General features: G+C 32.8%; 1 protein-coding gene across 1 annotated transcript in view; it reads right to left on the bottom strand.

Moving 5' to 3' along the window:
- Nucleotides 1-4,811, bottom strand: part of LOC119607198 (putative polypeptide N-acetylgalactosaminyltransferase 9) — a 204,433-nt gene extending 199,622 nt beyond the window's left edge. Inside the window, 1 exon segment of the mRNA XM_037961007.1 lies at nt 4,244-4,811. The gene's annotated coding sequence lies outside the window, so the exon portion shown is untranslated.
- Nucleotides 4,812-12,800: the final 7,989 nt, after the last annotated feature.

The raw sequence follows: 12,800 nt of genomic DNA, 5'->3' as shown, positions 1-12,800 counted from the left end.
GAAGATTGTAAAACTCGGGAAACTTATTATTTGCCATTGTCAGGTTGTCGTCCAAATGTCATCTATTACATATGTCAGATAATATCCTAAAGAGAGAAGAACGTATCCTAAGGAGTTACAAAGGATTTGAGTCCCAAGCCTACGCAATAGGACGGATTCAGACGAATGTAGAGTTTGCAAAGAGAACTATGAAACTAGGGAAACACTTTTTTGACATTGGCAGGCTGTCATCGAAATTTCATGCAAATATCTTTATTCCTATTACATTCTTCAGTAAAACTGATGACAAAATTCTAAGGAACTACGTTCTGGGAACTGAACTTCCCGACATGAAGCGTTAATACCTTCATAAAGCACCACTTCAGATGTTTTCGTAACAATTTTCTATATAAACGAACGAACAAAAGGTCTTATGGTGGCCCAGGAATATACACTGTGCGGAGCGGACTGTAAAACTTGGGAAAGACTTTCTTTGTCATTGTCAGACTGCAATCAAAATATCTTGCAAGCAATGTTATTCCTTATACATTCTTCAAGAACACTGATGAGAAAATTCTAAGGAACTATTTCCAGGGAACTAAGTTTCTAAACATGATGTACTAATTAAGATTTTTCCATCAACATTTGGTATATAAACGAGCGAACAAAAGATCCGATGGTGGCCCAGCTATATATTTCTTCAAACTTGAAGTAGTAGAACCTCCTTTCAACCTAAACTATATCCTAACTCTGCTAACTAGCAACTTAGTATGCCTAAAATCAAATTCATATTCAAAATTGAATAAAACTCACGTTTAACGGTTTTAACGGTAATAATTAAAGATATTTTAGAATCAACTGCATTCCAAAAAGTACTTTACTAATTGAGTATTCAAACAAGAATATTAATAACACATTATGCAGACTTTGAAACCAGTTTTTTCTGTTGTGATCAATTCGAATTTGTGACATTTGAAGTAGCTGAAGAATGAGCCACAAACAAGTTCTGAAAGTGATTAAACACTTACACTTCAAAGACTGAAAACCGCCACATCTGCATTAGTATTAACAATTCTTAATTTTTAATAAATTAAGCACAGTTTTCTAATAGACTTGAAGAAAAATCGGAAACTATTAACTTCGGAAGAGTCCATAAGACAAAAATCTGAAACATTTCCATTTAAAACCATATTTAGTCTGTTGTTTAGGAGTTGCATTTCAAATTCAATCGGTTCTATGAGACAGAATCTTTGAAAATTGTATTTCGTGGATCTGTAAGATCATGCAAAGTCCAACGTGCCGTCAAGGAGCTGTAATCGGCGGAAACTTGCTTAACATAAGCCTGGTCATCTAAAGATCTTACCTCCTCGCTGGGATAGTACCACTTTCTGGTCATTTGTTAGAGGTTAGTTCTTCAATTTCGATTCTTTTCTAAGGCTCTATCATTTCCTTTGGGGCCATATGAAGTCCACAGTTTCTGCTGATAAATCAACTTGCGGTGGTCTAAAAGTGTAACATATTACCACTGCAAGAAGTTCGGCATACAAGATGCTTGGGTGTATATGTGACCATAATCAAATGGATACGAATTTTAGAAACATTGCTGAACATTCCACCGACCGAAATGCTCGGAACTCTCAATCGGTCCATTCTTATTTTTAGGCAAACTGAACAAAGTCGACTGAACATATTGGACGGTTATAAACAAATACCAAGGGTGTCCGATCGCATGCCGAAAAATGTAAGTTATTAATCATAGGTGAGAGATCGTGGTTGGCGGTGGAAATAATAATACGGTTGTCTTTAAAGTGAGAGAAGGAATGGAAACCCGCATAACGAGAAAAACTACCGTCTACCTATTTACAACACTAGCTTTCAGGCTGAAGTCCGTGCTGTTACGGAGTATGTACAATGGATTGAGTTAACTAGTAGCCAATTGTGACATAAGGTTCCCCTGGGGTCATGTTACCTTGATGATCTTCACCATCTCGATGTTATTGCAATCCGTGCGAAGAGATGTGATCTAGGCTGCCGGGTCTATAAACAAAAGTACTATTTTTTTCTTGAAATGATTTGACCTGGGGTCGAAGCAGGGGGTCTTATAAGCTGCTACCATGGGAACTGGTAGCCCACAGAGCAGAGTTTCAAAATTTTCTCTGTCCCGGTTATTGGAGGGGTCCCTTGGTGGCTGTGGTTGTAAACGGAAGTGATGTTTTTGCATCTCGGAAGTTAAGCAACGGGACAGCAATGGTCAGAGATTATAAAGCTCAAGGGCTTGAACACAATCAGAAAGGGGTGGTGGTGAGTGGTCTAATAAGCTCACCTTGTGGTTGTAAAAATACCACCTTGAAATAGAGCCAACACGACAGGTTAAAGCACTTCGACTTATGTAACATCAGATGAATAGGTTTAATCAAAGAACGTATTAGTCATAACTGAATATACTTCCAGTGATAAGCTCTACTTCCCACGAGTACTAAACCACTCGAGTATAATCGGAAGAAGATAAAGGAAGCTTGAGGATGTTAACCTGACATATAGAGAATAGCATACGAACACTTGAAATAATGAACGATTGAGTAGGACCACTAATGAGAAATGTTCAGAAACATCCAGGAAATTAAGTTTCTGAGCATTGTCTGATATATCCTTCTCTTCATGAAGTTATTTCTTCAACATTATCCATTAAAAGAATCGCACAAAGGTCTCATTAGTGTACTAGGCGTATTTGTTGCTTCCTATGGGTATTAGACTCCAGTATAATCTAAAGGAAATAAAGTGAGGGGAGCTTAAGTATGCTAACCTTACGTATATAGACTAGAGAATACCATACGGCCACTTGAAATAATGAACGAGTGAGTGGGACCGCTAATGAGAAATTCTCTCAAACTATATCCAGGAAATTGAGTTTCAAGGCATTGTCATGAGGAGCTTGAGGATGTTAACCTGAGGCTAGAGAATACCATACGAGCACTTGGAATAATTAAATAGTGAGTAGAACCACTAATGAGAAATGTTCAGAAACTATATCCAGGAAATCAAGTTTCTGAGCATTGTCTGATATATACTTCTCTTCATGAAGTTATTTCTTCAACATAATCCATTAAAAGAATCGCACAAAGGTCCCGTGAGTGTGCTAGGCGTATTTGTTGCTTCCCATGGTTACTAGGCTCGAGGATAATCGAATGAAAATAAAGGAAGGGGAGCTTGAGGTTGTTTACCTGACATATATAGACTAGAGAATACCATATGAGCTATAGGGATAATGAAAGAGTGGGTAGGACCACTAATGAGAAATTCTCTCAAATAACAACCAGGAAATTGAGTTTCTGATATTTTCTTTCCTTTGGATCTCGGTATAAAGTTTTACTTTCAATATTATCCATTAAAAGTATCGCAAAATGGGCCCATTAGCGAACTAGATATAGTAACATGATCTAATGAATCTTAACAAATTTGTTAGAAGTACCAGTTGATTTAGTTCGATATCTCAGGAATAACAATATATCTCCCAGATCAGGAGGGAATCATTGTATCCAGGGTATTATTATTATTATTATCCGAAGAAGTACTTCTAGCTCCTGTTGTACGCTTGTTTTTTGGTATCTCTGGTTGGAATCACACCCAAGACCTCCTTCCTGAAAGAGTAGAACTTTATGCCTTCTGTGGGTCCTTGAAGTTAGTTTTTTTGTAAGACATATTTCATTAAGACTTTTAACCTCATTTGGCATTTGTTTAAATCCGATTTTTGGTATTTCTTGGTTGTTGAGCTCGGAGCAAAATTCCTCCAATAAACCATCAATAACTTTATTAAAAGTTTTTGAATATATTATCATTTTAGTACCTTTTTTACAAAAACTACTAAATTGACATTACTGTTTTACATATTACGAAATTATTGCTCTCTCCAACTAAACAAAAAAAGAAGAAAAAGAAAGAACAACAAAACCAGAAAAAAGTGTAATGAAAGCAACTACACAAACAATAAAAAAAACCGGCTAAAAACATTAAAACAACAAACAATAACAAAATTTAAGTATGAAAAGGTAGCAGCAGCAGCAGCGGCATTAACAATAAAAAAACACTGACAAGACAATTATTGTTGTTAGGTGTAGAAGTATGTGTGTGTGTGTGTTTAAAGTGATTTTTTATAGTTTAGACCAAGAATTTTTTTAAATGCTTTTTTTCTGGCGATGTCGCAAAGCAGGTGCATATAAAAGCGCCTTCTTTTTTAACTGATAAATTGAGTAGAAATAAAAATTACATTATAATTCAGTTGTTGTTATTGTTGTTGTTGTTGGTATGAGTTGAATTTTTTAAGTCGCATGCGTTAAACCAACTTGGTATGAAGTGATGAGTATCTTTTTTTTTCTTTTTTTGAAGGGATTTTGTTTTCCTTGTTTTTTTATTTTGACGTTTTTCTTTTAGTTGGTGTTGTTGTTGTTGTTGTTGTCGTTTGCACTTGTCAAATAGGATTTGGTTTTTATTGTAGTTGTTGTTATATGGGGAATTGTTTTTGCGGCAAGTATTAAATTGATATGAACATTACTTGTCAGTTTTGACAGTTTGTCACAAATGTTTGAGAACGTGTGTGTGTGTGAGTATTGTTGTCATTGCTTGTTGACGGTTTTTGCTGTCGTGCGTGCCAAAACATGCTGGTGCAGCAAAACAAAACTTCAAGTGTTTTGGGGTGTTGAAAATAACACGTTAAACTCTTTCAAAGATAATTCTTTCGAAACTTTTTTTACCAATTTTCATTTCTTTAAACAAGATTAGATAAATGGTTTATAAATTGTTTAACAATAGAAACTATTTCACACTTTATAAGCAATTATAAATATTTTCTTTATAAATTTTTTTCAATTCTTTAAAAAACTTTACCTTTTTTCTTAAAAAAGTTAATCACCAACAAACACTTTATTTTGTTATAAATTTTTAACAACGAAATTTTTATTTCACACTTTTAATTCCAACAATTTGGAAATTTTCTTTAACTTAATTTTTCTTCTAAATTATTTATAATTTTTCGTTTTATTTCTCTTAATTTTTATTGAACACTTTTTTTAATTTCTGCTCATTATAACTTTAAACAATTATTTTTTTTATCAATTAATTAAAAATTTCTTTTTTTATTTATTCTTTTTTTTCGTTTACGTTTCACCCTTTGCTTTACGCACCTGTATTATCTTTTTTCTATTTAATTTCTTTTCTAACACTCTAAAACACACTTCGTTTAATGGTAAACGCAAATTGAACCAACGCGTATAACGGCGCAACGAAGACTGTTTTTGTTTTAACCTCTAATATTTATTTGGCTCTTTGCTAGTTGCCAGTTAGTTGTGGTCTGTCGACATCAGGTTCGAACCTTTTTGTTGCAGCATATTTATCTTGCTTATCGCAACATGTTGGATGTTGCTAATGAAATTTTGGTTGTATACAAATGTTGTTAGGAATTTCTGTGAGTGTAGCAGCAGGTTAACTAAACTCTAGGTTGTGTGTAGCTAAACATGTTGCAGGGGATATGAAAAGCAACAAGTGTTAGTTGATGTTTTACAGTTGGAAAAGCATTGTTGAGATTTTTCAAATAGGAAAAGAAAATCCCATAAAAGATATAGGAAACAATCTGAACTAGAACTGAAGTAGAACTGAACTAGAACAGAACTAGAACTGAAATAGAAGAGAACTAGAACAGAACTAGAACAGAACTAGAACAGAACTAGAACAGAACTAGAACAGAACTAGAACAGAACTAGAACAGAACTAGAACAGAATTAGAACAGAACTAGAACAGAACTAGAACAGAACTAGAACAGAACTAGAACAGCACTAGAACAGAACTAAAACAGATCTAGAACAGATCTAGAACAGAACTAGAACAGAACTAGAACAGAACTAGAACAGAACTAGAACAGAACTAGAACAGAACTAGAACAGAACTAGAACAGAACTAGAACTAGAACAGAACTAGAACAGAACTAGAACAGAACTAGAACAGAACTAGAACAGAACTAGAACAGAACTAGAACAGAACTAGAACAGAACTAGAACAGAACTAGAACAGAACTAGAACAGAACTAGAACAGAACTAGAACTGAACTAGAACAGAACTAGAACAGAACTAGAACAGAACTAGAACAGAACTAGAACAGAACTAGAACAGAACTAGAACAGAACTAGAACAGAACTAGAACAGAACTAGAACAGAACTAGAACAGAACTAGAACAGAACTAGAACAGAACTAGAACAGAACTAGAACAGAACTAGAACAGAACTAGAACAGAACTAGAACAGAACTAGAACAGAACTAGAACAGAACTAGAACAGAACTAGAACAGAACTAGAACAGAACTAGAACAGAACTAGAACAGAACTAGAACAGAACTAGAACAGAAACTAGAACAGAACTAGAACAGAACTAGAACAGAACTAGAACAGAACTACAACCAGAACTAGAATAGAAGTAGAACAGAACTAGAACAGAACTAGAAAGAACTAGAACAGAACTAGAACAGAACTAGAACAGAACTAGAACAGAACTAGATCAGAACTAGAACAGAACAGAACAGAACAGAACAGAACAGAACTAGAACAGAACTAGAACAGAACTAGAACAGAACTAGAATAGAACTAGAACAGAACTAGAACAGAACTAGAACAGAACTAGAAAGAACTAGAACAGAACTAGAACAGAACTAGAACAAAACTAGATCAGAACTAGAACAGAACTAGATCAGAACTAGAACAGAACTAGAACAAAACTAGAACAGAACTAGAACAGAACTAGAACAGAACTAGAACAGAACTAGAACAGAACTAGAACAGAACTAGAACAGAACTAGAACAAAACTAGAACAGAACTAGAACTAGAACAGAACTAGAACAGAACTAGAACAGAACTGGAACAGAACTAGAACTGAACTAGAATAGAACTAGAACAGAACTAGAATAGAACTAGAACTGAACTAGAACTGAACTAGAACTGAACTAGAACTGAACTAGAACTGAACTAGAACTGAACTAGAACTGAACTAGAACTGAACTAGAACTGAACTAGAACTGAACTAGAACTGAACTAGAACTGAACTAGAACTGAACTAGAACTGAACTAGAGCTGAACTAGAACTGAACTAGAACAGAACTAGAACAGAACTAGAACAGAACTAGAACAGAACTGGAACAGAACTAGAACAGAACTAGAACAGAACTAGAACAGAACTAGAACAGAACTAGAACAGAACTAGAATAGAACTAGAACTGAACTAGAACTGAACTAGAACTGAACTAGAACTGAACAAGAACTGAACAAGAACTGAACTAGAACTGAACTAGAACTGAACTAGAACTGAACTAGAACTGAACTAGAACTGAACTAGAACTGAACTAGAACTGAACTAGAACTGAACTAGAACAGAACTAGAACAGAACTAGAACAGAACTAGAACAGAACTGGAACAGAACTAGAACAGAACTAGAACAGAACTAGAACAGAACTAGAATAGAACTAGAACTAGAACTGAACTAGAACTGAACTAGAACTGAACTAGAACTGAACTAGAACTGAACTAGAACTGATCAAGAACTGAACTAGAACTGAACTAGAACTGAACTAGAACTGAACTAGAACTGAACTAAAACTGAACTAGAACAGAACTAGAACAGAACTAGAATTACACTAGAACTGAACTAGAACTAAACTAAAACTGAGCAGTAATTTAATAAGTGCTAATCTTTCATTCAAAAGCTCCACTTATATTTCAATCATCAAATAGGAAAAATTCGTTTACTCTTTTAACTTTAACTAGCAATCTAGCAGTATCACCCAAGCAGACCTTGCATGTGATAAAAACTTTTTATTGTTTTTGTTTTTTTATCTTCTACTAACCATGTGCATATATTCATACACATATAATCTCCGATTACAGTTTAAAAAACTCATATTCTTGAATTTTCACAAAAATTGATTGACTGCTACTAACTGACTGACTGTCAAAGATGACATTTGTACACTACTGGCAGCATGCATAACATGAATAAAATGATGATGACATTGTTGCCAGTGTCATTTTATATTTATGATATGCAACATTGATTCAAAACGAAATCCATAATAAAAATAACCTTCAATTCAAATCATACATTTGGTACGGCAATGGCAAACTTCATAAATTGTTTTAAACAAAGTTGTTAACAAGAAAAAAGAGATTTTGTATTCTATTGTATGTTAAATTAAAGAAAATAATGTATAAGAAGACCATGTTAAAGTTTGAAAGTGTGTAATTGAATAAATGTTTGTTAAATAAATAAATTTTGTAACCGATTTATTTAAAATAAATTGAAAATTGTACTTTGCTTGCCTTGCAGCTGTAAAAAAGAATATCTGTAATATCCTGCCAAAGCATAGTGCGAAATTGTAATTACTTTTATATGCATGTCTAATCCTTACACATGTCATTTGTTGGCTCCATTTACTAGGATTTTTCAATATCCTATAATTTTGCGCATGAAGTTCAAGTGGAAAAGAGAAACTGTAAAAATAAGACATGACAGTTAAAACAGACGTATTGGGAAAAAAGACTTTAGGGAGGACCGACGAACTAACGAAACTAACTAACGTAACGAACGACTAACTAACGAACTAACTACTGAACGAACGAACGAACGAACGACGAACGAACTAACGAACGAACGAACGAACGACTAACGAACGAACGAACGAACGTAACGAACTAACAAAAAACTAACGAACGAACTAACGAACTACACTAACTAACTAACTAACTAACTAACTAACTAACTAACTAACTAACTAACTAACTAACTAACTAACTACTAACTAACTACTAACTAACTAACTACTAACTACTAACTAACTAACTAACTAACTAACTAACACCTAACTACTAACTAACTACTAACTACCTAACTAACTAACTACTACTAACTAACAACTAACTAACTAACTACTAACTAACTAACTAACTAACTAACTAACTAACTAACTAACTAACTACTAACTAACTAACTATACTAACTAACTAACTAACTAACTAACTAACTAACTAACTAACTAACTAACTAAATAACTAACTAACTAACTACTAACTAACTAACTAACTAACTAACTACTAACTACTCTAACTAACTACTAACTAACTAACTAACTAACTAACTAACTAACTACTAACAACTAACTAACTAACTAACTAACTAACTAACTAACTACTAACTAACTAACTAACTAACTAACTAACTACTAACTAAACTAACTAACTAACTAACTACCTAACTAACTAACTAACTAACTAACTAACTAACTAACTAACTAACTAACTAACTAACTAACTAACTAACTAACTAACTAACTAACTAACTAACTAACTAACTAACTAACTAACTAACTAACTAACTAACTAACTAACTAACTAACTAACTAACTAACTAACTAACTAACTAACTAACTAACTAACTAACTAACTAACTAACTAACTAACTAACTAACTAACTAACAGTTCACTTAATATATTACACAATAGATCAGCGGACAACAGATTAGTTTATAATCTAGACTAACCGTCCACTAAATCTCTACACAATCCATCAGATCGCTGTTTAGCTTAGCCTTCGGGTAGTCTTAACTACAGATAAGTCTATACTTTACAGTATCATTCGCCTATATTCTATAATATAAATAGATATACAGAAAATCACATTCAATATTCGAGACTACAAATCAATCTAGTGATCAGTCAATAGTTTACACAACAGATTAGTTTAAAATTTTCGATATAGATCCGTGTATAGTCTAGATTATAGATCAGAGTATAGTGTAGACTATTGATCAGTATATAGTGTAGATAATACATCTGCCCATAGAATATACTATCAGTAGCCTCTAGGATAGTCTAGATCAATTATGAGTCAATATGTACTATAGATAAATCAATAGCATAAACTAAAGATAAATCTATTTTCTCGACAACAGTTCAGTCTATATTCTGACTATAGGTCTGTCTATAGTATACACTTTAGATCTACAATGGATCCGTCTTTAGCAGAGAGTATAAGTCAGTTTGTCCTTTAGACTATAGATCAGTCCCTAGTCTACACTATAGTTTGGTTTGCAACCATTCTATACTCGAGATTATGATGCTTTCTATAGTTATACTATGTAAATGTTTTGAAAACGATGTTTGATATTCCAATCATGCAAAACAGGTTTAGTCTGGGGACTTTCGTAGTGGAAAGTTCGCGTTATTTTTAGACCATTTGAGAAGGAATAAAAAACATTTAAAGTTTAGGGAAATCTAACTCATCTAATACTTTTGTTTGCAAGACCCTGTTAATGCAATTTGAATATTCCCTTTATGGCCTTTTAAAAACACGCATACATACTACATGCAATATTGAAATATATTTCTATGTATATAGGAATATTTCCAGCATATTAAAAAAATAAGGACACAAACCTAATAAAAAAAAACAACTAAGAAAAAAAATGAAGCAATTCGACAGGATAAATTTGGCGCACAAATGTGAAAATATGGTTTTAGTCCTTCTACTCTTGTAAACGTTTTTTCGTGTGTGTATGTGTGTGTGTGCTCTTCTACTCTGTTCTGAAAATTGCATTTTTCTCACGCATGAATGCATATCTTGTATCCTGTTTTTTGCCACTTTGTTAGTGTAAAAGACTTTTTTTGTCCTGCTAACAGTATTACACAAAAAATATATATATTCTCAATTACTTTTTACTGGTGCAAAATTGTTGATGGTGAACAAAAATAACACACATACACAGGACTTGAGTATAAAGTGTGCAACAAAAATAGAAAATCAACAGCAATAGAAGTGGGCAGAGAGGGATAAGGTTGAAAAAAGAAAACAGGAATTAGTATATATGTCCTAAATGCACTGGGGTCCTTTAGAGAGGGAGACAAAATAACAAATTGTACAAAGAATGAGTTTTTAGAAAATGAAACCATATGTATTTTTTTTTTTTTCATCTCGAATATATGAATATTTTTTCTTTGTTGAAAAATTTAGATGAAATAACAAAAACAAGGATATATACAAGTGGCTTACACCGATCAGGTTCAACCCTAAAACGATATTAACTAGTCCATAGTCGCCATTGTTCATAGTATTAACAAAAGATCAGTTTATAGGCTTGATTATAGAATAGTCTATAGTCTTGACTATAGAATAGTCTATAGTATTGACTATAGAATAGTCTATAGTCTTGACTATAGAATAGTCTATAGTCTTGACTATAGAATAGTCTATAGTCTTGACTATAGAATAGTCTATAGTCTTGACTATAGAATAGTCTATAGTCTTGACTATAGAATAGTCTATAGTCTTGACTATAGAATAGTTTATAGACTTGACTATAGAATAGTCTATAATCTTGACTATAGAATAGTCTATAGTCTTGACTATAGAATAGTCTATAGTCTTGACTATAGAATAGTCTATAGTCTTGACTATAGAATAGTCTATAGTCTTGACTATAGAATAGTCTATAGTCTTGACTATAGAATAGTTTATAGACTTGACTATAGAATAGTCTATAATCTTGACTATAGAATAGTCTATAGTCTTGACTATAGAATAGTCTATAGTCTTGACTATAGAATAGTTTATAGACTTGACTATAGAATAGTCTATAATCTTGACTATAGAATAGTCTATAATCTTGACTATAGAATAGTCTATAGTCTTGACTATAGAATAGTTTATAGACTTGACTATAGAATAGTCTATAATCTTGACTATAGAATAGTCTATAGTCTTGACTATAGAATAGTCTATAGTCTTGACTATAGAATAGTCTATAGTCTTGAATATAGAATAGTCTATAGTCTTGACTATAGAATAGTCTATAGTCTTGACTATAGAATAGTATATAGTCCTGACTATAGATCAGTCTATAGTCTTGACTATAGAATAGTCTATAGTCTTGACTATAGAATAGTATATAGTCCTGACTATAGATCAGTCTATAGTCTTGACTATAGATCAGTTTATAGTTTTGTATATAGATCAGTCTATAGTACTGACTATAGATCAGTCTGTAGTCTTGACAATAGATCAGTCTATAGTCCTGACTATACATCAGTCTATAGTCTTGACTATAGATCAGCCTATAGTCTTGAATATAGATCAGTCTGTAGCCTTAACTATAGATCAGTCTATAGATTGACAACTTAGTTCAATCTATAGTCTAGACTATAGTTCAATCCAAAGCCTTGACTATAAATCAGTCTATATACTTGACTATAATCAGTCTCTAGTCTTGACTACAGATTAGTCTATAGTCTTGACTATAGATCAGTCTTATCTATCAATCAGTCTGTAGTCTTGACTATAGATTAGTCTATAGTCTCGACTATAGATTGGTCTATAGTCTAGACTATAGATCAGTCTATAGTCTTGACTATAGATCAGTCTACAGTCTTGACTATAGATCAGTCTATAGTCTTGACTATAGATCTGTCTATAGTCTTATCTATCGATCAGTTTTTAGTCTTGACTATAGATCAGTCTATAGTCTTGACTATAGATCAGTCTATAGTCTTGACTATAGATCAGTCTATAGTCTTAACTATAGATCAGTCTATAGTCTTGACTAGATCAGTCTATAGTCTTAACTATAGATCAGTCTATAGTCTTAACTATAGATCAGTCTATAGTCTTAACTATAGATCAGTCTATAGTCTTAACTATAGATCATTCTATAGTCTTGACTATAGATCAGTCTATAGTCTTGACTATTGAGTTGAGTTGTTGAGTATTTTCTGTTTTTTTTTTTTTTTTTTTTTTT

The sequence above is a fragment of the Lucilia sericata genome, unplaced genomic scaffold (assembly GCF_015586225.1).
Source record: "Lucilia sericata isolate MDLA Ls3-8-SP2 unplaced genomic scaffold, ASM1558622v1 Contig000674F_arrow, whole genome shotgun sequence".
NCBI lineage: Eukaryota > Metazoa > Arthropoda > Insecta > Diptera > Calliphoridae > Lucilia > Lucilia sericata.
Note: the sequence above shows the minus strand (reverse complement) of the source record. Positions and strands in the feature narration are given on the sequence as shown.